The sequence below is a fragment of the Pristis pectinata genome, chromosome 6 (assembly GCF_009764475.1).
Source record: "Pristis pectinata isolate sPriPec2 chromosome 6, sPriPec2.1.pri, whole genome shotgun sequence".
NCBI classification, from domain to species: domain Eukaryota; kingdom Metazoa; phylum Chordata; class Chondrichthyes; order Rhinopristiformes; family Pristidae; genus Pristis; species Pristis pectinata.
Genome location: NC_067410.1, coordinates 39,889,613 through 39,914,818, shown reverse-complemented (window position 1 = coordinate 39,914,818; position 25,206 = coordinate 39,889,613).

The window sequence follows — 25,206 nt, the reverse complement described above, 5'->3', positions numbered from 1 at the left end:
TTATATTGAAGGCAGAACTGTAGTCAATAAACAATAGTCTCACGTATGTGTCTTTACTGTCCAGATGCTCCAGAGCTGAGTGTAGGGCCAGGGAGATGGCATCCGCTGTAGACCTGTTTCGCCAATAGGCAAATTGCAATGGGTCCAAGTTGTCTGGTAGGCTGGAGCTGATGCAAGACATGACCAACCTCTCAAAGCACTTCATGATGGTGGATGTCAGAGCCACTGGTCGGTAGTCATTGAGGCATGTTACCTTGCTTTTCTTTGGTATCGGGATGATAGTGATCTTCTTAAAACAGGAAGGAACCTGAGATTGAAGCAGGGAGAGATTGAATATGTCCGCAAATACTTCTGCCAGCTGATCAGCACAAGATGTGAGCACGCAGCCCGGACACCATCTGGGCCAGGTGCTTTCCTTGTGTTCGCTCTCCAGAAGACTGATGTTACGTCCTCCACTGTGATCACAGGTTCTCTGCGTTGGTGGCTGTCAGGGTGGATGGTGACAATCCACTTCTTTTTTGTTCAAAACACGCATAGAATGCGTTAAGTTCATCCGGAAGGGATGCGCTGTTGTTAGCACCCCGACTTCGTCTTGTAGCCTGTTATGGCACGTAAGCCCTGTCATAACTGGCGGCTGGTCAGGGACTCTATTTTGAGTTGGTATTGCCTCTTGGCATCCCTGTTAGCTTTCCAAAGGTCATACCTCGATTTCTTGTACAGATCAGGATCACCAGATTTGTGTGCAGCAGTCCTCTCCTTCAGTAGGGAGTGGATCTCCCGGTTCATCAGTGGTTTCCGGTTTGGGAACACCCGTATTGTCTTCTTTGGTACACAGTCCTCCACACACCTGCTGATAAAGTCTGTGATGGTGGTGACATACTCATCAAGGCTGGCAGCTGAGTCTTTGAACATGGACCAGTCCACTGTCTCAAAGCAGTCACGTAGGAGCTCATCTGTTTCCTCAGACCAGCACTGCACGACTCCCAATACCGGATCCTCCCGTTTCAGTTTCTGTTTGTATGCAGGGAGAAGGAGCACAGCCTGGTGGTCTGATTTACCAAAGTGAGGATGAGGGGTGGCTCGGAAGGCATCTTTGATGGTTGTATAGCAGTGGTCAAGGGTGTTGGTGCCCCTGGTGGAGCAGGAGATGTGCTGATAGTATTTTGGAAACACACTCTTGAGGTTGGCCTAATTGAAGTCCCCTGCAATGATGAAGAGGGCCTCAGGTTATCCTGTCTCAAGGTTGTTGACCACGGAGTTTTGCTCATTGAGTGCAGGCTTCATGTCCGTCTGTGGTGGGATGTAGACTGCCATCAGGATAGCTGAAGCGAACTCCCTTAGCAGATAGAATGGTCGACACTTCACCGTTAGATACTCCAGGCTGGGTGAGCAGGAGCTCGCCAGGACCATCACGTCTGAGCACCACAAGTTATTGATTAAGAAGCAGACCCCTCCTCCTTTAACTTTGCCTGAGGACTCTGTATGGTCCATTTGATGAGTTGAGAAGCTGTCAGGTTGAATAGCAGAGTCAGGTGAGGCAGGTGTGAGCCACATTTCAGTGAGACATAGTACACAACAGTCCCTCAGTTCTCTTTGGTAGGTCAGTCTTGCCCTTAGTTCATCAACTTTGTTCTCAATGGACTGGACGTTAGCTAGTAGTATGCTGGGGAGGGGGTGTCTTGTATCCACGTTGTTTCAGCCTCACCTGCAGCCCAGCCCTCTTGCCACGTTGGGTGTGGTATCTCAGCTGCCAATCTTCAGAGATCTGTACAAGGACCTCAGATTTCCCCCCACCCCCCAAAACATATATTGATGGTTCAGGGTCTGGATGGCTCAGTATCCAGATTTACAGATGCTTTCAGTAACTGCCAGCATTTACCCCTAAACATGCCAGGAAGACTGGGATTCCCATGCAAATACACAAGTCCCAAGCTTGCTTCCTGGCTGGACTATACATAATGAGGGAATGAGAACTTGCTGAAATCCCCTGTACTTACACAGGCAAATCTGCCCCTACAACTGCAGTTGCATTAATGCATCCAATGTTAAAGTGTTTCTGAATGATTTATTTTTCTAAATTTTTATGAAATATTTAATTATATAACTGATGTTTAATATTATTCAAATGCTTTTATGTTAAGTACGGACAGAAACATGCCAAAAGCTTGAAAGCTTTGACAATCAGTGAATCCCTACCCGGTGCCTATCTGTCAAATTTCCTGCAGATGTTTCACAGATGGGGCTGGTTGTGGGCCGTCCATATGATGGTAATTATCCATACAAAGACTGGCTACCAGGAATAGGTAAGTGTGTGATTAAACACCTCAGTGATGAGCACAGGCAGTGAGCCACACTCAGCAAGTCGTGGGCCAATGTTTTCGTTGTGCAGAGTCCTGCCCAGACCACAACAGGATGACTGCAGTCAGGTTGGTTGGACAGTCATTGAAGGTCACAAGAGATTTCACCGTGATTCCTTCCAGTGGCAGACAAGCTGACACGTGAAGAATGACAACTTGAAAGCAGGGTGGCCAGCTTTGGTTTCCCTCAGCATTGCTTGGGAAAGTTTTTTTTGCAGCTTTGCTTTACACATGGACCTTCTGTCAGGGAAGCTGGTCAAATGCTGCATGACAGCTGGACCTAAAAACCTCATCCACCAACACTAACCCCTGCACCTCAGATGGGAAGCTGCATCATAGGGGCAGGTTCCCCCATCAGTAGTCTCAGAATGGCTACCGGATGGTTTAAGAGGGGCATGTACTCTTGGGCCCTCTCCAACAATGCAGGTGTAGCTGTGGCAGGTGGATGGCCACATGATCCATAAATGCACTCATGGCCCTCTTTCAGGTTTCCAAGGTCTGCAGAACATTTGTCATTTGGTCTGTTGTTGATTCTCAAGTTCTGAGGGTGACAACACTCCCTTCTTTAGCATCACGTTGACCAATGGGTGTGAGAGTTCACTACTTGCTATGACTAACTAATGCACTCCTGCTTCAACAGATCAAGCCAAAATGGTTTGTTGCTCAAGAAAACCATGGGCTGGATTGTACCTAGTCCATGCCTTGCATTCAACTATCACTGGATGCCCACAGTCATACTGTCCTTCAACCACTGAGCTGCTCCCAACAACTCAATACACTACTGCTGTCGCTCTCCCACTAAGTAGGGCAGATCACAAGTGGCAACAAGGCATCAGGTGGTGCAACCTAAGGCTTCCTCCTCCCCAGACCACCCTGAAGGACTTCTGACAGCTTGTGTTGTCACAATGTTTTTTTGCTCCCTCTAGATTTCTCCACTGGAAAATAATTGAAATTTGAATAATTTTTAAAAACTTTGGACTAAATGTTGGCCAGCCCAAGCAAATGAATAGGATTGAGGTTTGTAGCTGGCATAAAGTTGTAGCTGGCTTAATGTTGAAGAGCTGGATGCAAAGTGCAGCCAGCTCAGTACAATCAGAACTACCTCTGGATCCAGTGCAGAGTTGAAGAGACATAGATTCATAGAGTAATATAGCACAGAAAAAAGCCCTTAGGTCGAAATTATCCATGCCACCTTAATACCCACCTGAGCTAGTCCCATTTGCCCACGTTTGGCTCACATCCCTCGAAACCTTCCTTATCAATATACTTATCCAAATATCTTTTAAATGTCATTATTGTGCCCACCTGAACTACCTTCTCTGGCAGCTCGTTCCATATATGCACCACCCTCTAATGAAGTTGCCACCCCTCAGGTCCCTTTTAAATCTTTTCCCTCTCATCTTAAACCTATGTCCTCCAGTTTTTGGTTCCTTTTCCCTGGGAAAGAGACTATGTGCATTCATCCTGTCTATACCACTCAAGATTTTATACACCTCTATAAAGGTCATCCCTCAGTCTCCTATGTCCCAGCCTGCCCAACCTCTCCCTATAGCTCAGGCCCTCAAGTCCTAGCAACATACTCATAATTCTTCTTTGCACTCTTTTCAGGTTATGAATGCAACAGAAGGTTAGATGTACCAGCATCTATCTGATGTCCAGTGCATTTAGTAGCTTAGCATTGGCTCCTATGGAACTGCCAACTAAAAATCAGTGGGGTCCAGCCCTATGTGGTCTTGTTGACCAAATTGAATCCTTCCTACTACCACAAACAACTCTTTCATTAACCACAAAGAAAACTCTGAACACACAATTCAACTACCAATACTGAGTGTTCAACACTTTCTGCAATACGCTATCTTATGGTTCTGAACTTAAGTAGGCTGCACTCTACCAAAGTAATGCATTTAACTCAAGCAACTTTATGCAGCAGATTTGCAATTCCCAGGTTAGGGCTTCTCAATTTTTAAATAGGTAACTAACTGCAGACTTATTTATAATTGACAATGCACTAATTATATTCAAATCATAAAACTACTGATGAGTTGGATGTCACTGAGTGATGAGCAGTTCAGCAATCATTTTAATTAATTCCCATGTGTAAAGGATTTTCTTCAGGGTAGACATTTTGCTGCATTGACCTTTCTCACTGGGTCAATAGGATGTGCCTATTGTGGGCATTTTCTGCAGGATGTTTAAGGATTATCAAATTGTTTTTTTTTATCCAATTGTTGCAAAGAACCTGGGAGGGAACAGGAGAGGAAAATGCAGCTGAGGTTGTGTAGGGCAGGCTAATCCTAACAGGAGGACTCATTATAAATGTTTTCATTCTCTTTCTCAGCTAGCTAAATTGACAGGAAGGAAATCTTTGACAGCAGGCTGCAGCTGGGAACTCCTGTGGATGTTTCTATCTCTCAGCAGGCAGGGAGGCTGCAGATTGAGCTTTGGATTTAAGAGGGTGGGGATTGGTTAAGGTTCGTTGTTGTCAATGGAGGTGAAGATCATTATGGGGAAGGGGTTCTGGGAGAGGCTCTGGTTACAGGAGAGGGGAGAACCCTGTGGACTGGTAGATCATGCTCCTCCACCTTGCCCTCAAGACACAAACCATCTGGAGTTGGACGCTCTGGCTGCTGTTTTGCTGCTAGGTGTCCTGTAAGCTGAGAAACCGATATGAAAGAACTTAACATTAAAGCAGGATCCCCATGTCAGTACTTTCTCATACCTCTCCAGTTCTAGAGTAAAAATGATGGCAAACATTTGAATGATGGATTGTACTTTAAGTCACTGTCATGATCTCCTTTCATTTATTGTGCAAGAGGTAGACTTTAAGGTTTTCTTTAAGTATCTTACAGTTTAAAAATGGGGAGAAAATAAGTGAGGAAACATTAGTGCCAAGGACAGAACTAAGGTTAGACAATGCTCATAGTTTTGTTTTGAGTATTGTTAAAACTCACAATAAGCAGTTAAGTGTAATGAAGACCCATGATTATTCATGCAGTTAACACATCTTCTTAGTCAGTCCTCGAGGATTAAGGAAACTTGCGTCCACTCTGGTTCTGTGGGCTTTGAGGCAATGATGAGCCCAGAATGGGACGCACAGACTTTTCCACAGATGGGCGCGTCTGAAGGGATGGTGGGTGGGTTGTGAGGTTGTACACTGCTTTCATTGTTTGACAGGGCATCTGTGTGCTCCCAATGCATGGGCTCAGGGCTTCTCAACACTCTCCCAAATGCTCCTTCTCCACTTTGAGCAACCATGGGACCGACATTCCTGGGAGTCAATGGAGATGTTTTCAACAAGGTTTCCAATCTTTTCCTCTGTCCACCTGTTAATCTCATCCTGTGACAGAACTCTGAATAGGGTTTCTGTTTCTGGAGCCTGATGTTGGGCCATGGGAACAACAGGGCCTGGCCAACAGAGCCAACTCAGCATAGTTAGTGCCCCAACAGTGGGGATGTTGGCAGAGCAGACAATGCTGGCGTTGATTCACTTGTCCTTCCAATCGATGTGGAGGATTTTGCAGAATCAGCATTGCTCCTCCCAAATCAAGGACTACCTATACGAGGTACCTCAAGTTAATACATACCCTTCTATGGACTGGCCATCAGACTCGCACTGATGGTTATTTTGTTAAAGATAAACAATTATATGATAGGGCAATCAAATTTGTTACATCTAAACATACAACTTGAGTCAGCCTTTTGATTAAGAATTTTGATCTTTCGAGTTCTATCAGTGTGGTAACTGGGTCACCATGTTGTTGGTCTTACTCCAGACTAATAATTTACCGAAGAACTAGCTTCTATCTGGCAGTATTTGCATTACTTAAGTGTAAGCAGTTGCATGAAACAAATCTATTACTGTCTCTCTAAACTATATTTCATCTCAGCAAATTATTAAAAGTGATTTTTTTTCTCTCGTTCTCATCTTAAATTTCAACAAAGACATTTACTAACTTGGAAATTAAATGGATAAAATTTCACAATAATTCTCAAGTTTTAAATTGAATGGATTTGAGAGAGTAAATTAATATATGAGCTCATTTTAGCACTGTGACTTCCAAGTCATTCTGATAGCTTATGCCAGGTCAGGAGGAAGTTCTGAAAGGCAGAAGTGGCACTTTATAACCTGTTCACAATTTAATTGCAGCCAATTCCTTTTGACATTCTACTGCATTGCAGCAAAATAAAATCCAAATCAATTAGGCATCTGAGGCACAGAAGGGGTTTCTCAAGGGAAGATTACTTTTTGTGAGCTGGGTCAACTAATTGAAAGTGATGAAATTTGCTTACTTTATCATTTTGAAGGAAAACAAAAATAGCTTGCAATTCTGCTGTTTCCAATTACCAATAATTAGCCTTATTGTTCAAATTTCCAAGATACCATAGCTTAATTTTTAGCTTGCTGACTATCTGGAAAGATTTAGCATACAAATTAAAGCTATTTAATCAAAGTTATTGTAATTCAATTAAATACAAAATTCATAACAAATATTTAATGTTAGACATAATTCACAAACCCAAATACCTATGGAAAAATGCTCTGACCAATTTTGCCTTCCTGTAAACTTGAGGTCCTATACTTTGCCCAGTTCAAGTAGAATTGAAGTTGTATTTATAGATTAGTGATATCATTCTCCAAGTCTATGAGAATCCCTGAAGGACAAAAGACTTGAAGGCGAAAAGACTCAGCTCAGCCAACTCCAGTACATTCACAGTACAATTGGTCAGTTCACTGTGAAAATATAGAGGAGATGGGAGGAAGAATGAACACTTCTGCAAAAATTTGTGGCAGGAATCTTCTGACAAATTGATTACTATAGGCAAGTGACCATAAGAAACTAAAAGGTAGAGGCAGGGAACCTCTAAAGAAATGAGGTAATTGAATATATGCATCTCATACAGACACATGGTCTGAGACAGAAACTGCAAATTCAAAAGGTATACAAGCCATCAACACTGCAAGTGCAACCAATCACTGCTTGACTGAGCAGTCGAGGCAGTTGGATCTCCGATGTATCTGTGCACGTTTCTGAAAGAGTACTCAAAAAAGAAAGACTCAACAGTGTAATACAGGAAGAATTGTTTCAGTGGCTCACCCACCCCTGCAGTGATGATGTCATTTTAACCACTTCATTGCTGCAGGAGAGCCAGTGATGGGCTAAGTCCTGAACCAGGTTCCCAGCACAGCAGCACCACCAGTAAAACTTGCCAACATGCATAATGCTAGAACCACCCCTGTTAGTAGTCTGGGAGCTAAAGGAGCCAACAGTGTATATAATGCCTAACAGAAGGGACAAACAAGTTACCGTAACTTGAAAATTAAGCTCATATCCAAAGTGACAGCTCAGATGGCCCTACTTGGGCACACTTACAATCCCTCAGTTTACACTGGTCACCCCAAACCAATCTTGGAGAATTGGACCAACAAGTGTTACTGCAGGCAGATATATGAAGTCTGTGGAAGATTTTCATCTGACAAGGACCAGATGGAGCATGAAAGAAGCAGGCTGCTTTTCTTTTATACCATCCATCTGATTTTCACTCCACTGATTGTGGTGAGATGAAGATATAGGGCTGCACAAAGGGGCAGCTAGTGGAGCCGATGCCTCAGAGCACCAGAGACAGACCAGAGTTCAATCCTGAGCTCAGGTGGTGTCCTTGTGGAGTTTGCACATTCTCTCTGTGACCGTGTGGGTTTCCTCCAGATGTTCTGGTTTCTTCTCACATCCCAAAGACATGAGGGTTGGTAGGTGTCCCGAGTGTGTCAGTTGAAACTGGGGGAAGTTCATGGGAATGTGGGAGAATAAAATGGGATTAATGTGGATGTGTAAATGGTCATGGACGACTCAGTGAGCAAGAGGCTTGGTTTTGTGCTGCATGAATCCATTACTCTATTAGATGGCTTTTGTGGTGAGTATTCCCACCCCAGCCCCCAAACTCATCACATTCACATCTCCCATGGCAGGGAAGATGAAATTCAAAATAAGAAATTCCTCCAGAATTTCCATTCTTTTGCATCTTAAAATTATTGGATAACGGTGATGTGTTAAAATTGCTTTTTAGTCTGCTTTCCTCCTCCTCACAAGGACAAACATGGATTTAATGTATGGGTCACTGTTCTCAACCCTCCATGTTGAGAACTGTGACCCATACATCTCCTTGACATTTTCCATTCAAACCAAACCTCACATCCAAAGAGCATTATGAATGAGAAATAATGCAAATGCAATCAAAGTCAACAAAAATTAGTATCTTGCAATAATCGTCAACTGTCAGAGAGTGAAATTCCTACAATTTTTCATTTTTAAAAGAAAAAATACTCAGCTCAAATATAAATATTTACTCAATTTTTCCTGAAGAGATTCACCATTTTCTGTGACAAAGCATTCCATGTCTAACAACTCTACATTTCTCTTCTTTACATGGTTGGAGGTCAAGATATTTCAGTTCTGTTCAAAGTACCACTCTCTTTGTCCTAAAATGTTGCTTTGGCAACCTTGGTTGTTCATAAATTCTAATTCCCTGCTTTACTCTCTCTATCACTGCAAAGCTCCGGCAACCAATTATAAAATCTCCTTGTGCATTGCACTTCTCCCTGTCCTCTTGCTAGGAATTAATATATATTTCGCACAAGAAACAAAGGCTTATTTTCATCCACATTTCAAATAGCTTCCACTTTTACTATGCCCTATGGAAAAGAGCTGTAGCATTTTACCCTGTCCTCCATTTCCAATTATCTCTCAGAAAGGTCTGTTACCCTAGAAATAATAATAGCCCTTTCCATTTTTCTTTCAAAAAGATTTTTGGCTCTGTTAGCAATACTTTCTTCTCTATTTTATCTATGTCATCATGGTTTAATTCACAATGCTCCACCCTCTTTCAGTTCTACATTCTCCAAATTCTTCCTCCTCCCTTTTTTTAAAGGTTGCACTGTCTTCACCTACTTTTACCCTAGGAGTTATATGGCCTTCTATCACAGTTCCTCCTTTATTTCCACCTGCACTTTAGAATAGCCACTTATTCACAATTATTTTAAGCCTTATGATCATGTTTCTCAGTTTGGCTATCCACCTCCACTATTCTCAGCAAATTATCTCGGTTCCATTACACAGCAACAAATGGTGAAGTCAGTCTACCGATTTAACACAGTGCCATCGTTGATCCAACTCAAGTTCATTTGAAAACAGTTTAAAATGATGAGTTCACTTGATGCGATCTGTGCCACAACTTCTGGATGAGGCATGTAACCTGGCTGCTCTCTCAGCCAGGTGTACCAAATTCCATGACACTACACTGAAGGGGAGATAGCCTTCATGTCATGGCTAATTTATCCTTTAATCAACATCATTAAAACAGGTTATCTTGTCATTCTCATATCACATTTGTTGGATCTTGTGGTGCACTAACTGTTTGGCATAATTCCTACATTACAATGGTGGCACAGTTGAGGAAGTGTATCATCAGTTCTCCTTAGTCCAGAGATTTATCTATGGTAACAAACTCAACAGTGGTCACCACAGAGAAATCTTCAGGCTATCTGGCCAAATAAAGAGAGGGGGAAGGTTGTGAAAGTTCTTTTTTCTTCATCTCATAGTATCTCATTCTTTAACATAATTTACAAATGATTGGAGTTTAATTTGTTAATCCTTGGAAAACCATCCCATTATGCAACAGTTTGTGTTTTTGGACAAGTTCAATGAAGCAAACCACAATGTTATAGAAAAATGAAATGCTGGAAATACTAAGCAAGTCAGGAAAGTGCAAAGAGCAAAGCTGAGTTAATGTTTCAGATTAATAACTATTTATCATGAATTGTCATAGGGTTGAAATGTTAACTCTGTTTCTCTCTCCAAAAATGCTATCTGCCCTTGAGTATTTCTGGGACTTGCTGTTTTTATTTCAGATTTACAGCAGCTGTGATATTTTGCTTTTATAAAGCAAACCTTCACTTGAAGAAAATTACTTAGCTGGATGGTTTAATCTTATCTGATGAGCAACTTGCACTAAAAATGATATTTGTCACAACTGAATTTAGCAATCAGAAATATTAACTTCTTTAAACAGTGGTTGATGTCTGAACTTGTATCATAAAATCAACAATTTACATCAATGATGTACTCAGTGAAGTGTGTAATAACGTAATGAGTCCATTGAGTCTTGAAAGTAATAAACTTTCGATTAACTGACCTGAATTAAGCTGGAGAGGCAATGCTCCAGAATAGTAATCTTATGCATCACTTAATTGTACTTCAATACAAATTTGTGACATGCAGCTTCTGAAAACTACAAACCTGGCAGATGAGCCAGATCACACTGGACCTAACCCAAGTCTCATGTTCTTACGAGTCTGATGCCCATAGTCACACTTACCCGTTGGGGACTATGAAACTGTTGTGGCCATTCTGCAAGATGGGGCAGGTTCAAGCAATGACCAGGCTACACATAGTCCACATAGTTCTCACAGAGGGTGGTGAACCTCTGGAATTCTCCAACCCAGAGGCTTGTAGAGGCTGGATCATGTAGGGGTACTTAAGGAAGAAGTAGAAAAATTTTTTGGAAGGTCATGGACTTGAGGGCTATGAGGAACTGGCATAGAAAAAGAGATGAGGCCTGGGTCAGAGCAGCCATGAACAAATTGAATGGTGGGGCAGGTTTGAGGGACTTGGTGGCCTACTCCTATTTTCTTATGGTTTTATGTTCTTGCTTAAGGGTTAAGAAACAACTGAACGGCATTAAGATAATTATGACGTGGATATTGCCAATAAAAAATTTAAAAACCTTAGTTAAAACCATATTCTATTTATGTAAATTGCTAATAACATAAACATTAAAAGAAGCACTTTCACTGATCACAATGAATCTCAGTGATCCTATTCATATAAATTGGGCAAAAGTAGATGTACCATCTATGGCTAGTATAAAGCCAAGGAGCCAGATATGAAGCATATCCTATGGGGCTCAAAATAGTGTGGAGTGCATCTGGACTCATTGATGAGTGGCCTACAAAAACATGATGCAATACAATACAATTTTGCACATGGACTGTATCGGACTGTGTCCACCTTTCAGAGGACAGCCATGATGACACTTACCTTTCGGGGCTGCATGGCTTCATCCAGCTGTCAGAAGGCCTGTTGCATTGGTTTGTGCAACAGCACATTATGAAACACACCTGGACTCAGTGCTGTATGCAACGAAAGAGCAGAAGATCAAGTGAGCCTGCAACTGACCTTAAGCACATTCTGTAGTTCTGTGCAGAATCATCAGCTAGCCACCAGCACAACACGGTCCACAGAAGTGTTAATAATGTTAATTTAGAGACATTTACTGGCAAATTTAATTAGTAAATTTAGCAGTATAATGATGTTTGCTGAAAATATTGATTGCCTGAACGGAACATATTTGTATTCATACAAATCCAATTTGTAGGCTTTTATCGTACTCCCATATGTTTTTGTTGTTACACTTGACGCCTGTAAGATATTTGCCCAGAAACTGGATCATGTAGGATCACATTTTTGTGTGCCATATGATTCAATTCCAATGGTAATGGAAAACAGGCAACTTACTATAAGTTGCATAAAAGACAGTTTTCCTTGCGAGTGCTCCATGCATGTTTTAGTGGGTGGAGCAGCACAATGATGCAGCGGCATGAAGAAACATACAGTGCATACTTAACTGCCACTTCTATATCTGCAATTGTGTATCTAAGGTCTGCATTCAGCCAGTCTGCAGAGTCTGGTGTTATGATCCTATTTGAATTAATTGCTCAACCCTTGTGATAGCTCTTTCTCTCAAGCCCAAAAGCAAACCTCCCACTGGCAATCGTGACTCCCACTTCTTTCCCCACCACTCTTCTGAGTGCCCTTTCCCAACCATTGCTCCATTGGTCATCCAATCCCTCCCATATGGCTGCTGACCACCTTTCTATCCAGTAATGGTTCTTCTGCTTGATCCCATCCTTCTATGTAAACTCTCAATGCACAAGTGATGGGCTATTGGTGGGAAAGACAATTGATATAGCAGCAACTATACAAAGTAATATTACAGATCAATGGACAATACAAATCAGGAGAAAAGAAACAGCAACATTCAGAATTTCAATCGCACCAACGACTTAGAAACAATTTTATTCCCAATGAAACAGAATTTTTAATAACTTTAAAAATGCTTTCTCTTAAAAAAAAGGCAATATAGCATTCTCCACCAATAATGCCTTTCAGAACCAACACCTTATGTGACAAACAAGCTATAGTGTTCATTTGACTGTTTTAATATAAAGGTCAATAAAACACATTACTGATTCTAGTAGTATATTAAAAAGTAATAAAATTTACATGTGACTATTTTAATCCAGTTTTAATAATGCCAGGAAACTATAATTATTTTTAGATGGAAGGGATGAATTTGATTCCAGCAACAAGAGAGCGGAGAGTGCCGGAAATTAATGAGAAGTGAGTTTTTTTTTTCTTTCCAGCGTTCAAGATAGCGGTGAGTGACTGCGCAGGCGCGTGACGTCACTCAGAAGCACGCGGGCGATTTAAAAGTCGGAGGTTTACCTTCGGCTTTCTTTCCAGTGACGAGAGAGCAGGCGATTTAAAAAGAAGACCACCATACCCAGCGGGCAGCGTCAGAGTGGGCAGCGGAGTGAAAGGGAGCAGAGTGGTTTGGGCTTTGGCTCAACAGGCTTCGGCGAGACCGGGTAAGAGGCGAGATTTATAGAGAGGGGGTAAGTTATTAGTTTATTTGTTAATCTCAGTGGTATTCAGCAGTATGCATCTGGGGTTGGTCTTATGTTTGGAGTGTCAGATGTGGGGACCCTGGGAGACTACCAGACTCCCCGATAACTACATCTACACAAAGTGCACCGAGATACGGCTCCTCAAGGAACGGATTGAGAGTCTGGAGCAGCAGCTCAATGACCTTTGGCTGATTAGGGAGAGCGAGCAGGAAATAGACAGGAGTTATAAAGAGTTTGTAGACAGTACCTCTGTGGCGGTCCCCCTCAAAAACCGGTATCTCATTTTAGATTCGGTTGGAGAGGATGACCTGATAGAGGAAGACCTCAGCAATTGGGACCTTGGCACCATGCCTGGTACTGTGGTCCAGTGGAGAAATGCAGTGGTTATTGGGGATTCTATAGTAAGGGGTACAGCATGGCTGAGTGACTGATGCAGGGGGCAGGGCTTCAGATTTTTGGATAATTGGGACCTTTTTTGGGGGAGGCATGACCTATTCGCTAAAGATGGGTTGCACCTAAACTCCAAAGGGTCCAATATCCTGGCGGGAATGTTTAATTTAGCTGTTGGTGAGGGTTTAAACTAATCTGGCAGGGGGATGGAAACCAGGATGTTAGGATACAAGATGCTAGGGTAAGGGAGGAAGTTTATAGATACAAGTTCAAGACAGTGTGCAGTGAGGATGGCAAGAAGGACAGGCAGGTGAGAAGTCAGGATAATTTGGTTGAGAAAGGTGCAGTTGTACACTTTGGAAACAGAAACAAACGGGCAGATTATTATCTAGAAGGAGAGAAAATTCAAAGTACAGAAGTACAAAGGGACTTGGGGGTACTCGTGCAAGGTACCTTAAAGCTTAACCACCAGGTCGGATTGGTGGTAAAGAAAGCGAATGTTATGTTGGCATTCATTTCGAGAGGTATAAAGTAAGGAAGTGTTGATGAGGCTCTACAGGGCACTAGTGAGGCCTCATTTGGAATACTGTGCGCAGTTTTGGGCCCCCATATCTTAGGAAGGATATGCTGATGTCGGAGAGGGTTCAGAGGAGATTTACGAGGATGATTCCTGGAATGAAAGGGCTTACGTATGATGAGCGTTTGTCGGCTCTTGGACTGTATTCACTGGAGTACAGAAGAATGAGAGGGGACCTCATAGAAACATTTAAAATGCTGAAAGGAGTGGACAGAGTAGATGTGGCTAGGCTGTTTCCCTTGGTGGGTGAGTCCAGGACCAGAAGGCACAATCTTAGAATTAGAGGGTACAATTTCGAAACAGAGATGAGGAGAAATTTCTTTAGCTAGAGGGTGGTTAAATTGTGGAATTCCTTGCCAGGTACAGCAGTGGAGGCCAGATCATTGGGGGCGTTCAAGGAAGAGATAGATAGATATCTAAATACTTGGGGTATCAAGGGATATGGGGATAAGGCCGGCAATTGGGATTAGAATAGTGTTTTTTTTTTCTTCTTCTTCCTCCCCATTTCTCATTTCTCATTTTTTCCCTTTTCCTTGGAGCAGACTCAATGGGCCGAATGGCCTGCTTCTGCTCCCTTGTCTTGTGATCTTGTGATCTTGTGATTTTGTTCAGCTTCTTTTTATGTCCTTTTAACTTGATAGTGTATTCAAATGCACCATGCTACCTGGAGGTATCCCCTAGCTGTTGAGTTCCAGCTACCTACCTATGAGTGCTACCTATCTACGAGTGCCAAACTCAAACTGATTTCAGTTCATTGCTACCTGCTTAAAGCTACTGCTGGAAAGAGAATAAAAAGAGATCAAAAAGAGTGCGTAACTTCTTCTACTAAAAAAGTTATAAGCAGGTGTTGTTTAGTTGAGTCAGTTCAATTACACGATTATTCAGCAATCTGATAATGAGGAAGATTAGCAACTGAAAGGAAAATCTGCACGTAATTAAAATCTAAACCTGCAAATAGTGACAATCTTCTTGTCTGGCAGAGTGAAGAGTTTCGAGCATTTCCTTTGCCAGTCAAGCTTGGTGACCACACAGCTGTAAGTAACTAAAACTGATATCATACACAAAATTTATATACAGCTGTTCTCCCCTTGTTTTCCTGAGCAATTACTCTCCCTTCATTGGGAGAAGATGGCATGCTTTCCGTTTCCTCCACTCTTTAGAGCTTGTTACCCGAGGAAGTTGACTTCTTGGGTGTACAACAGACTGCTTAATGTGAGCCACATGCCCTGCCCACCTCCAATCCATTGGCTGACGTGATGTCATCAACAGAAACTCAAAATGGGCTTCAAAGGGTCTTGGACAAGTGTTGATGCAAAAAGCTCTGTAAGCTTTCAAAGAGCTAAGAGAACCATTGGCAACTCTGGTTAAATTAACAGCTGGGAAATTAGATGATAGAAATGATAGAAAATGATGAATGATAGAATGACAGAGAAATAGGGGGCAATGTGGGAGGGAAGGGTTAGATAGATCTTAGAGCAGGATAAAATGTCGGCACAACATTGTGGGCCGAAGGGCCTGTACTGTGCTGTAGTGTTCTATGTTCTATGTTCTATGTGATGGGAAAAATTAAGAAAAAGAAAATACCACATGCAGGGTTTAGGCTGTTGTTGACTCACTGCCACTCTCTCATCAACTTTATGCTTCACGTCCATTCAGCAACTATATTTAAGTTTCTGCTAACTCATACACATCAGGAACATTTCCCCACAGCTGCCAACAAGCAAATATGATCTTGATTTCAAATGCAATTGATATCTAGGTGGATGCAGCTGAAGCTGAATCAGGCAGGTCTTTGGTGGCTGAAATAAGGGGTCTACCTGGACAGTCTTGTTCGTGGATCATGGGCAGAAGGTAGAAGCGGGTACAATTTATATCATGGTTCTGATAAACGACTCAGTATATTAATTAATAAGGCCTGTGCTCACATCACAGACATCAGCCCCATCATCACAACCTGCCTTCTGGTTCTATTTGTTGACAAACCACAGATGGTAAATATGGGGATACAAGTAGGTGAGCACTCAGCACTTTTGTGTAGCCTGATGTATCCTATTCTCTACCGTTCACCTCCTCTTCCACCCTGCCACCTTTCCAACTCTTCTGACAAGGGAAATCTCACTGGGAAACCGAATGACAGCATTTACTACGTCAAGAGCAAAAAATAACAGCAAAATACTTGAGGGATAGAGAATTGAAGTAAAGACGTACAGAAAAGGGTCAAACCTGTCAACTAGATGTTGCTTCTGATGTTTTAAGAAAGGTTGTGAAGTATTATTATATACCTCAGTCATTATTTTATTGGTATCCCATAGAAGAACCAACATTATGCAAACTTGGGTGATGTCTTTGAGAAAGAAGCTTTTCAAACTTACCCCATTATTTGATGGCCAGAAATACTGGGAGGAGGGAGGGAAGGGGGCGGAAACTTCTCTTCAGTATTCACCAAGGAGAGGGGTCCTGATGATGCTGAGGACAGTGTTGGTAAGGGTAATGTTCTAGCGTATGTAGATATCAAGAGAGTGTTGGGGTTGTTAGAAAATATTATGACAGATAGGTCCCCGGGGCCTGACGGAATATTCCCCAGGTTGCTTCGTGAGGCGAGGGAGGAGATTGCTGAACCGTTGGTTAGGATCTTTGAGTCCTCGTTGGCCACGGGGATGGTACCGGAGGATGGCAAATGTTGTCCCCTTATTCAAAAAAGGTAGTAGGGATAGTCCAGGGAATTACAGACCAGTGAGCCTTACATCTGTGCTGGGTAAGCTGCTAGAAAGGATTCTAAGAGATAGGATCTATGACCATTTAGAGAATCATGGACTGATTAGGGACAGCCAGCATGGTTTTGTGAAGGGAAGATCTTGCCTCACAGGCCTGATAGGGTTCTTTGAGGAGGTGACCAGGAAGATTGATGAGGGTAGTGCAGTGGATGTGGTCTACATGGATTTTAGTAAGGCGTTTGATAAGGTTCCACATGGTGCGATATTTATTCATTAAGATGAGGGGGTGGCAGGGTGGGTTAGCAAGTTTGCAGATGACACAAAGATCGGTGGTGTTGTGGATAGTGTGGAGGGCTGTCGAAGATTACAGAGGGATAGTGATAGGATGCAGAGCTGGGCTGACAGGTGGCAGATGGAGTTCAATCCAGAGAAGTGTGAGGTAGTAAACTTTGGAAGGACAAACTCCAAGACGGAGTACAAGGTAAATGGCAGGATTCTGGGCAGTGTAGAGGAGCAGAGGGATCCGGGGGTTCATATCCACAGATCACTGAAAGTCGCCTCACAGGTAGATAGGGTAGTTAAGAAAACTTATGGGATGTTAGCTTTCATACGTCGTGGGATCGAGTTTAAGAGTCGCAAAGTAATGATGCAGCTTTACAAAACTCTGGTTAGGCCACACTTAGAGTACTGTGTCCAGTTCTGGTTGCCTCATTATAGGAAGGATGTGGAGGCGTTGGAAAGGGTGCAGAGGAGATTTACCAGGATGCTGCCTGGATTGGAAAGTATGGATTATGAGGAGAGACTAAAGGAGCTAGGGCTTTACTCATTGGAGAGAAGGAGGATGAGAGGAGACATGATAGAGGTATACAAGATATTAAGAGGAATAGATAGAGTGGACAGCCAGTGCCTCTTTCCCAGGGCACCAATGCTCAAAACAAGAGGACATGGCTTTAAGGTAATGGGTGGGAAGTTCAAGGGAGATGCCAGAGGGAGGTTTTTCACCCAGAGAGTGGTTGGTGCATGGAATGCGCTGCCTGGGGTGGTGGTGGAGGCTGATACACTAGTCAAGTTCAAGAGATTGTTAGATAAGCATATGGAGGAACTTAAGATAGAGGGATATGTGGGAGGAAGGGGTTAGATAGTTAGATAGTCTTAGGTGTGGTTTGAAGGGCGGCACAACATGGTGGGCCGAAGGGCCTGTATTGTGCTGTATTGTTCTATGGAAATATAAATGGGTGGAGGAATGACATTAAGGATGCACATAAACATACAGATAGAAGGCGAAGCTAAATAAAGTAGACCATTTATTGTATAATGAGGGGTCAAAAGTGCCAGATTTAATCCTTCTCCTTTTGGTTTGGCCACTAAAAGAAACTATATTGCAGCAAAAAGACCTGAGTATTGACAGCACAAACAAATAATGGGAATAAGGCGGCATTAGTTTATCCTCTATCCCCCCTGAAGGAATAATTGGTAAAAATTTGTTCGCCTGTTTGTCAAGAAAAGATCAGAATTTTTTAAGAAAAACTAGTTTTTTTTAAGGAAGTGATAGCTTTGTTGCAAGAAGCTGCTAGGCTGAGCTGTGTCTGAATGTCAGCCTTAGGCTTTTCAATTTTCTCTCTCTAAATATATTCCAATGTAATGCGAGGTCTCAGTGAGGCCCAAGGTACTTGCTTACACAAAAAAGAACTGCAGTAAAGGATTCTGAGAAAGAACAATATAGAATTCCAATTTATTTTCTTATTTTTGCCTCAGAAAGGTAGCAGAGTGCAGAGGTTATTTGGCAATCTAATTTATTTTAACCTGCTTTTCAATGTATTTTATTTACCTGATAAATTTGTTGCTTAGCTTGGCGGAGAGGTGAGAGCGACAGAAAAGAAGGTTAACATTTGTCTGTACGTGGCATCCTGAAAATATTGATGTCAGAGGAAGATGGTTGCGATTGTTGGAGATCAATCATCCCAGCCCTGGGACATTACCACAGGAGTTCCTCAGGATATTATTTCCCAAGTCCAACCATCTTCACCTGCCTTATCAATGAATGTTCTTCCATCCCAATATTATAAATGGGGTTGTTGGCTGATGACTATAAAATGTTTAATTCTATTCACAGCTCCTTAGCAAATGAACTGATCCACACCTGTGTGTAGTAAGCCCTAAACAACATTCAGGTACGTGTTTATAAATGGCAATTAACATTTCCTGAACAAGATACCACTCAATGACCATCTCCAACAAGAGTCTAACCACCTGTCCTTAACATTCAATGGCATGACCATCACCAGTTTCCCGCATCACCAATATCCCAGGGATCACTATTGGCCAGAAACTCAACTGGATCAGCCATATAAGTACCATGGCTACAAGAAAAGGTCAGTGGCTGGGTCTCTTGTGGCAAGTGATTCACTTCCTGACACCAGAAATCCTTTCCACCATCTACAAGGAGTAATTCAGGAGTGTGACAATATACTTATTTATTAGTCACATGTACATAGAAACACACAGTGAAATACGTTTTTTTGCATTACTGAGAATGTGCTGGGGGGCAGCCCGTAAGTGTCGCCATCTTCCGGCGCCAACATAGCATGCCCACAGCTCCTAACCTGTATGTCTTTGGAATGCGGGAGGAAACCGGAGCACCCGGAGGAAACTCATGCAGACATAGGAAGAACGTACAAACTCCTTACAGGCAGCAGCAGGAATTGAACCCAGGTTGCTGGCGCTGTAATAGCGTTATGCTAACCGCTACACTACCGTGCTGCCCCTCCACTTGCCTGGATGAGAGCAACTCCAATAACACCCAATAAACTCTAAATCATCCAGGACAAAACAACCAGTTCGAATGGTACCCCCATGCACCAACTTAAATATTCATACCTTGCACCACTGATACATAGTGACTGTAGAATGTACCTTCTACAAAATGCACTGCATTTAGTTGTCTAGGCTATCGGAGCAGCATCTCCAAAACCCATAACCTCTGCCACTAAGAAGGATTGGGCATCAGACACATGGTCAGCTCCACCAATTACAGGTTCTCCACCATCCTGTCTTGGAAATACATTGTCATTCCTTCATCATCACCACTCTACTGCACTTGGGAGTACCTTTATCAGAAGGACTAAATGGTTAAATAAGGTGGATCACCACCATTTTCCAAGGGCGATTAGGGATGGGCAATAAACACTGGCCTTGCCAACAATGCCAAGATACTGAAAATAATGAATGAATTGAGAAAAAAATGAAAATAAATAAAGAACAAAAGCATTAGTGTGTTTCCTTTTCACCCATCGAAGGTGTCAGATATCCAAATGGTATTTTTAAAATATAACCCATTGGCAAAAGGGTTCTATTGGATTGTGAGCCTTGATGTCCATTACATCCCACTCAGTTCTGGTATATTATTTAGGAATGCTTATGGAACCCTTCTTTTGGGTTATCTACAGGTAAAAGAAAATTAAGAAAGAAGTGACTCTATTTTTCACAGCAAGTGCCAAGCCATACGAGGCAATCATGATATGACTAATCTGAACTCTTAACTATTCAAAGAGACTCATTTAAAAGAAACCACAGCATTTTTCTCCTTGCAGTAACACTTTCTCATTTTCTAAGCAGACAATCCAACACAGTCATATGACTGCCCCTTACTCATTCTTTTAAAAAGAGGTAAAGGGGTCTCATTTAAACTCGACTAAATTCTGGGGTTAGATCTTGAGTGCCAAGACCATAGTGATAGCGCTTGCACTGTGTAAAGAAAGAATTGACCAATAACCTACCCCACTGTCAAAGACAGATTAGTTACATAGCTTATTTGTAAATGAGGCCAAAATGCATCCCATCATTAATCCAAAGAAAATTGGCTTAAAAGTTAATTGAAGAAAAAAATGTCAGGTATAATGGATTAACAAAATAACATTGCTAGAAAATAGGCTCATCGAAATCTTAACCTCAATTTTAAAATTGGCTTCACATTTAAATGCACTGTCTCTGCTGTTCCCTAGCTCTTTTTATTTTGAAATGCTTCCTTCATGTAATGAAGCAAAAATATAAATTTTGTGCTTCAGAGAAGCAGAATAATATGCCAGAGAGATATTATTCAGATTTTAATCACACCAACATTCTCAAAATCTTCCCTTAGTTCTGTTCAACACCCAAATGAAAAAACAGTCACACAAAAGGCCTTTAGAGAGGTTGCCTCAGACAGCTACACTGAAAATGAAGAATTCATGCTTTAATTTCATCCCCAGCTTCAAAACAAATGAAGATTCAGATTACTCATAAAAAGATCATTAATCATACAAAACACATCTGCTTCAAACTGACCCAATTTATCTGATCCAGAAGAAAGAAGATCTAAATTTTATACTTCTGTGTGTTATTCAGGAAGAAAACCACTAAAACAGTTACAACAGTTACTAACTCTGAGCGTGTAGAAAACAAAAATAGATCAGCTTTGACATGGATAGGCAAATCATAACTCATCTTTATACCTTTGCAATGATATGCTCTTTCTGCTTGTTCTATGACGTGACTGCATTCATACAGTGTAAACAGGAAACAACAGAAATGGTTGCAAATACTGAGGAGGTCAGGGAGTATCTGTGAATAAACAGAAGTCAATCAAAATCGAGCTGAGTGAAAGGTTGGCTAACTTTTGTTTTCCCGCTGTCGAAAATTGAATATTTCTCAATTATTGATCTGCTGTCCTACAGGTAATGTACGTAGTATGCTTACTAAAGACAGTTAGAGAAGGCTCTGGTGTACAAAATGTGGTTTCAGTACATAATTCTCTCCATTTCTTTCTCAGTTGCAGTCATCTCCCAAGTGCTGTATGCTGTAGAGGGCTAATGAAATTCTGTCAGAGGATTTTGCTAAGATTTTCCAACTCTATGTTGTCATTGAGTGGAATCTGAAGAAGGTTATGAACTGTCATCCCTCTGTTTGCAGAAGATTAATTTTGGCACCCCTCCTTTTATTGAAAGAGCAGCTGCTGTTCCCTTTTGCTATCTTCCAGATTAAAAACAATACCACCCAGTGAAACACTAATTTGCCTCCAAGCCAACGAACACTGCAATGCTGTTCCTGTGTTACTTGGTATCATTCAGTTACTGAGGGCTTGAATTATTTAGCATGATTTGACCTACATAGAATCATTGCTTTGCCAAGAAATTATTTGGAATCCTCAGGCTGTGCTGCTGAGTAGTTTAATTTCAACCTGACGAATCAAATATTTATTTTACAGTATGGCCCCAGAATTATATATTGTCTCAGGATATTAAACCTATACATTGGGGCTCCCACTTGAAATAAGCATATTTAATTTAGACACCTGGAATAATGATGCAGAAATCTAAGTTCCAATATCACCATGGCAGCTGGGGAATTTATACTGTTAATTAATCAGAAATAAATAGTTAATATTAATAGTAGTGACCATGAAACTGTCAGACTGCAGAATTACATCTGTTTTACTAATAGCCATTAGGAAAGGAAATCTTCTACAAACCCACTGATGCCCGCAGCTAACTCGATTACAGCTCCTCTCACCTTGTCTCCTGCAAGGACGCTATCCCTTTTTCTCAATTTCTCCGCCTCCGCCGCATCTGCTCCCATGGATGAAGCTTTCCACTCCAGGACATCCGAGATGTCCAACTTCTTTTCTAACTGTGGCTTCCTCCCTACGGGAGCTCGCACCCGTATCTCTGCCATTTCCCGCACCTCTGCTCTCACCCCCATCCCTCCCAGACCCAAAAGGGATAGGGTCCCCCTTTTCCTCACATTTCATCCTACCAGCCTATGTATCCAACATATCATTCTCTGCCACTTCCGCCATCTCCAACGGGACCCCACCACCAAGCATATCTTCCCCTCCCCACCCCTTTCTGCCTTTCGCAGGGACCGTTCTCTCCGCGACTCCCTAGTTCACTCCTCCCACACCCCCCACCCATCCCAATCCCACCTCGGGAACTTTCCACTGCCCCGCCATAGGTGCAACACCTGCCCCTACACCACCTCCATCCAGGGACCCAAAAGTCCTGTCAGGTGAGACAGAGCTTTACCTGCATCTCCCTTAATATCATCTACTGCATTTGGTGCTCCAAGTGTGGCCTCCTCTACATTGGTGAGACTAAACGCAGACTAGGTGACTAGCGCTTTGTGCCAGTCACCTGTGCTCTGTCAGTAACCGCGATCAGCATCTCTCCATTGCCAGTCACTTCAACTCCCCCTCCCACACTATCACTGATATGTCAGTTGTCGGCCTCCTCCACTGCCAGGAGAATTCCAAGCACAAACTGGAGGAACAGCACCTCATTTTCCGTCTTGGAACCTTGCAGCCTAATGATATGAACATTGAACTCTCCCACTTTAAGTAATCCCCACACCCCTTTTCATCCCCCCCCCCCCCCACAACCATGCTTCTTCTTTTCTTCCCTTTCCTAGCCTCTCTCCCTTTTTACTAACCCATTTTTTTTCTCTCCTTAACTTTGACACATCCCCCAGTGGATCTGCTCTCGCCTCCTCCCCCACACCTGCTTATCATTATCTTTTACCTGCATCTACTTATCACCACCTTGTGCTTACCTCACCTCCCCTCTTTTGTCCACCTATCACTGCTCTGCTTTTCCCTCCTATATACAGTACTGGGTTTCCCATTTTCCTATCTTCAGTCCTGAAGAAGGGTCCTGACCTGAAATGTTGACCACCTGCTTTTTTCCACGGATACTGCCTGGCCTGCTGAGCTCCTCCAGCAGCATAGTGTTTTTCATCTGGATTCCAGCATCTGCAGTCCTTTGTTTCTCTGTTATCCTTATCCAGTTGGGTCTATATACAACTCCAGATAACCAAAATGGTTGAAAATAAAAACTACCAATGCTGGAACTCTGAAACAAAAACAGAACATGCTGGAAATACTCAGCAGGTTAGGCTCCATCTGTGGGAAGAGAAACAAAGTTAATGTTTCAGGTTGGAGACCCTTCATCAGAACTGGAGATAAAAAGAAGCTTGTAAAGCTGCAAAGGGTGGGGGAGGGTGTTGTCTCCGATCAGGTAAAACTGGGGTGACCATGGGAACAAACTGTAACAAGGTCAATGAGTGAATGGGAGCAGTTAGAGTGAGAACATAGACGAAAGAGTGAGGAGGGTGCAAAATGCAGAGCAGAGAGACATGCCCAGCAGGTTAGGCTGGAGATGTCCTACACTCAAAAGACAGGAAAAAAGAAGAAATAAAAACAAAAGCCAAGACAAGATCAGTGATGGATGACTGATACAGACCGAGAAATCAGGGTACCCTAAGTTGTGGAATTCAATATTGTGTCTAGAAGGCTGGAACATGCCCAATAAGAAGATGGGGTGCTGTTTCTCAAGTTTACATTGGGCCTCACTGAGAGTGAAGGAAGTCACAGACCACAGGTCAGAGTGGGAGTGGGATGGGCAATTAAAGTGACAGGCAACGGGAATGCAGGTGTTCCCCAAAGTGAATTCCCAGTCTGCATTGGGTTTCTCCAATGTGGAGGAGACAACACTGGGAACATTGAATGCAGTACACTAGATTGGAAGAAGTGCAAGAGAATCGCTGCTTCACTGGAAGGACTGTTCAGATCCCACACCACCAGGTTCAAGAACAGCAACTTCCCTTCAACCATTTGGTTCTTGAACCAACTGGCACAACCGTAATCATTGCAGTTTAGCAACACTATGACCACTTTGCACTAAAATGGATTTTGTGTTTTTTTTTGTTTTAAATGTGTTGTTCCTTGTAAAAATTGTGTTTGTTTAATTTATGTTTTTCTTGTGGATGCTGCTGATATGATGCAATGTGCCTGTGATGCTGCAAGTAAGCTTCTCATTGCAACTGTGCATACATGTACTTGTGCATATGACAATAAACTTGACACTGACTTTGAGAAGGAGTGGGGATGAAGGTGGACAGCTGGTGAAACAGAAGAGTGTTCTGGGGAGTTACAAAGGGAATGGTCCCTGAGAAATGCTGAGAAAGGAGGAGGGGAAGTTGCGTGTGCTGGTGGAATCTCTTTGAAGGTGATGGAATTTGCAGAGAATGATCTGTTGAGTGCAGAGATGGTGGTGTTGAAGACGAGCACCAGGGGAACTCTATCCTTGTTCTGTCCCAGAGGGGAGGGGGTGAGAGCAGAGGTATGGGAAATGGACGCGATGTGGTCTTCGTTAACAGTGGTAGAGGAGAAGCCATGGTTCAGGAAGGAGGAAGACATTTCAGAGGCACCTGTATGGAAGGTCTCACTATTGGAGCAAATACGACAGAGATGGAGGAATTGGGAGAATGGAATAGGAGGCAGGGTGGGATGAAGTGTACTTGAGCTAGCCATGGGAGTCAGTGGGCTTGTAATGCAAGTTAGGAGCTGGCCTATCTCCTGGTGGAGACAGAGATATCCAGAAAAGGATGGGAAGAGTC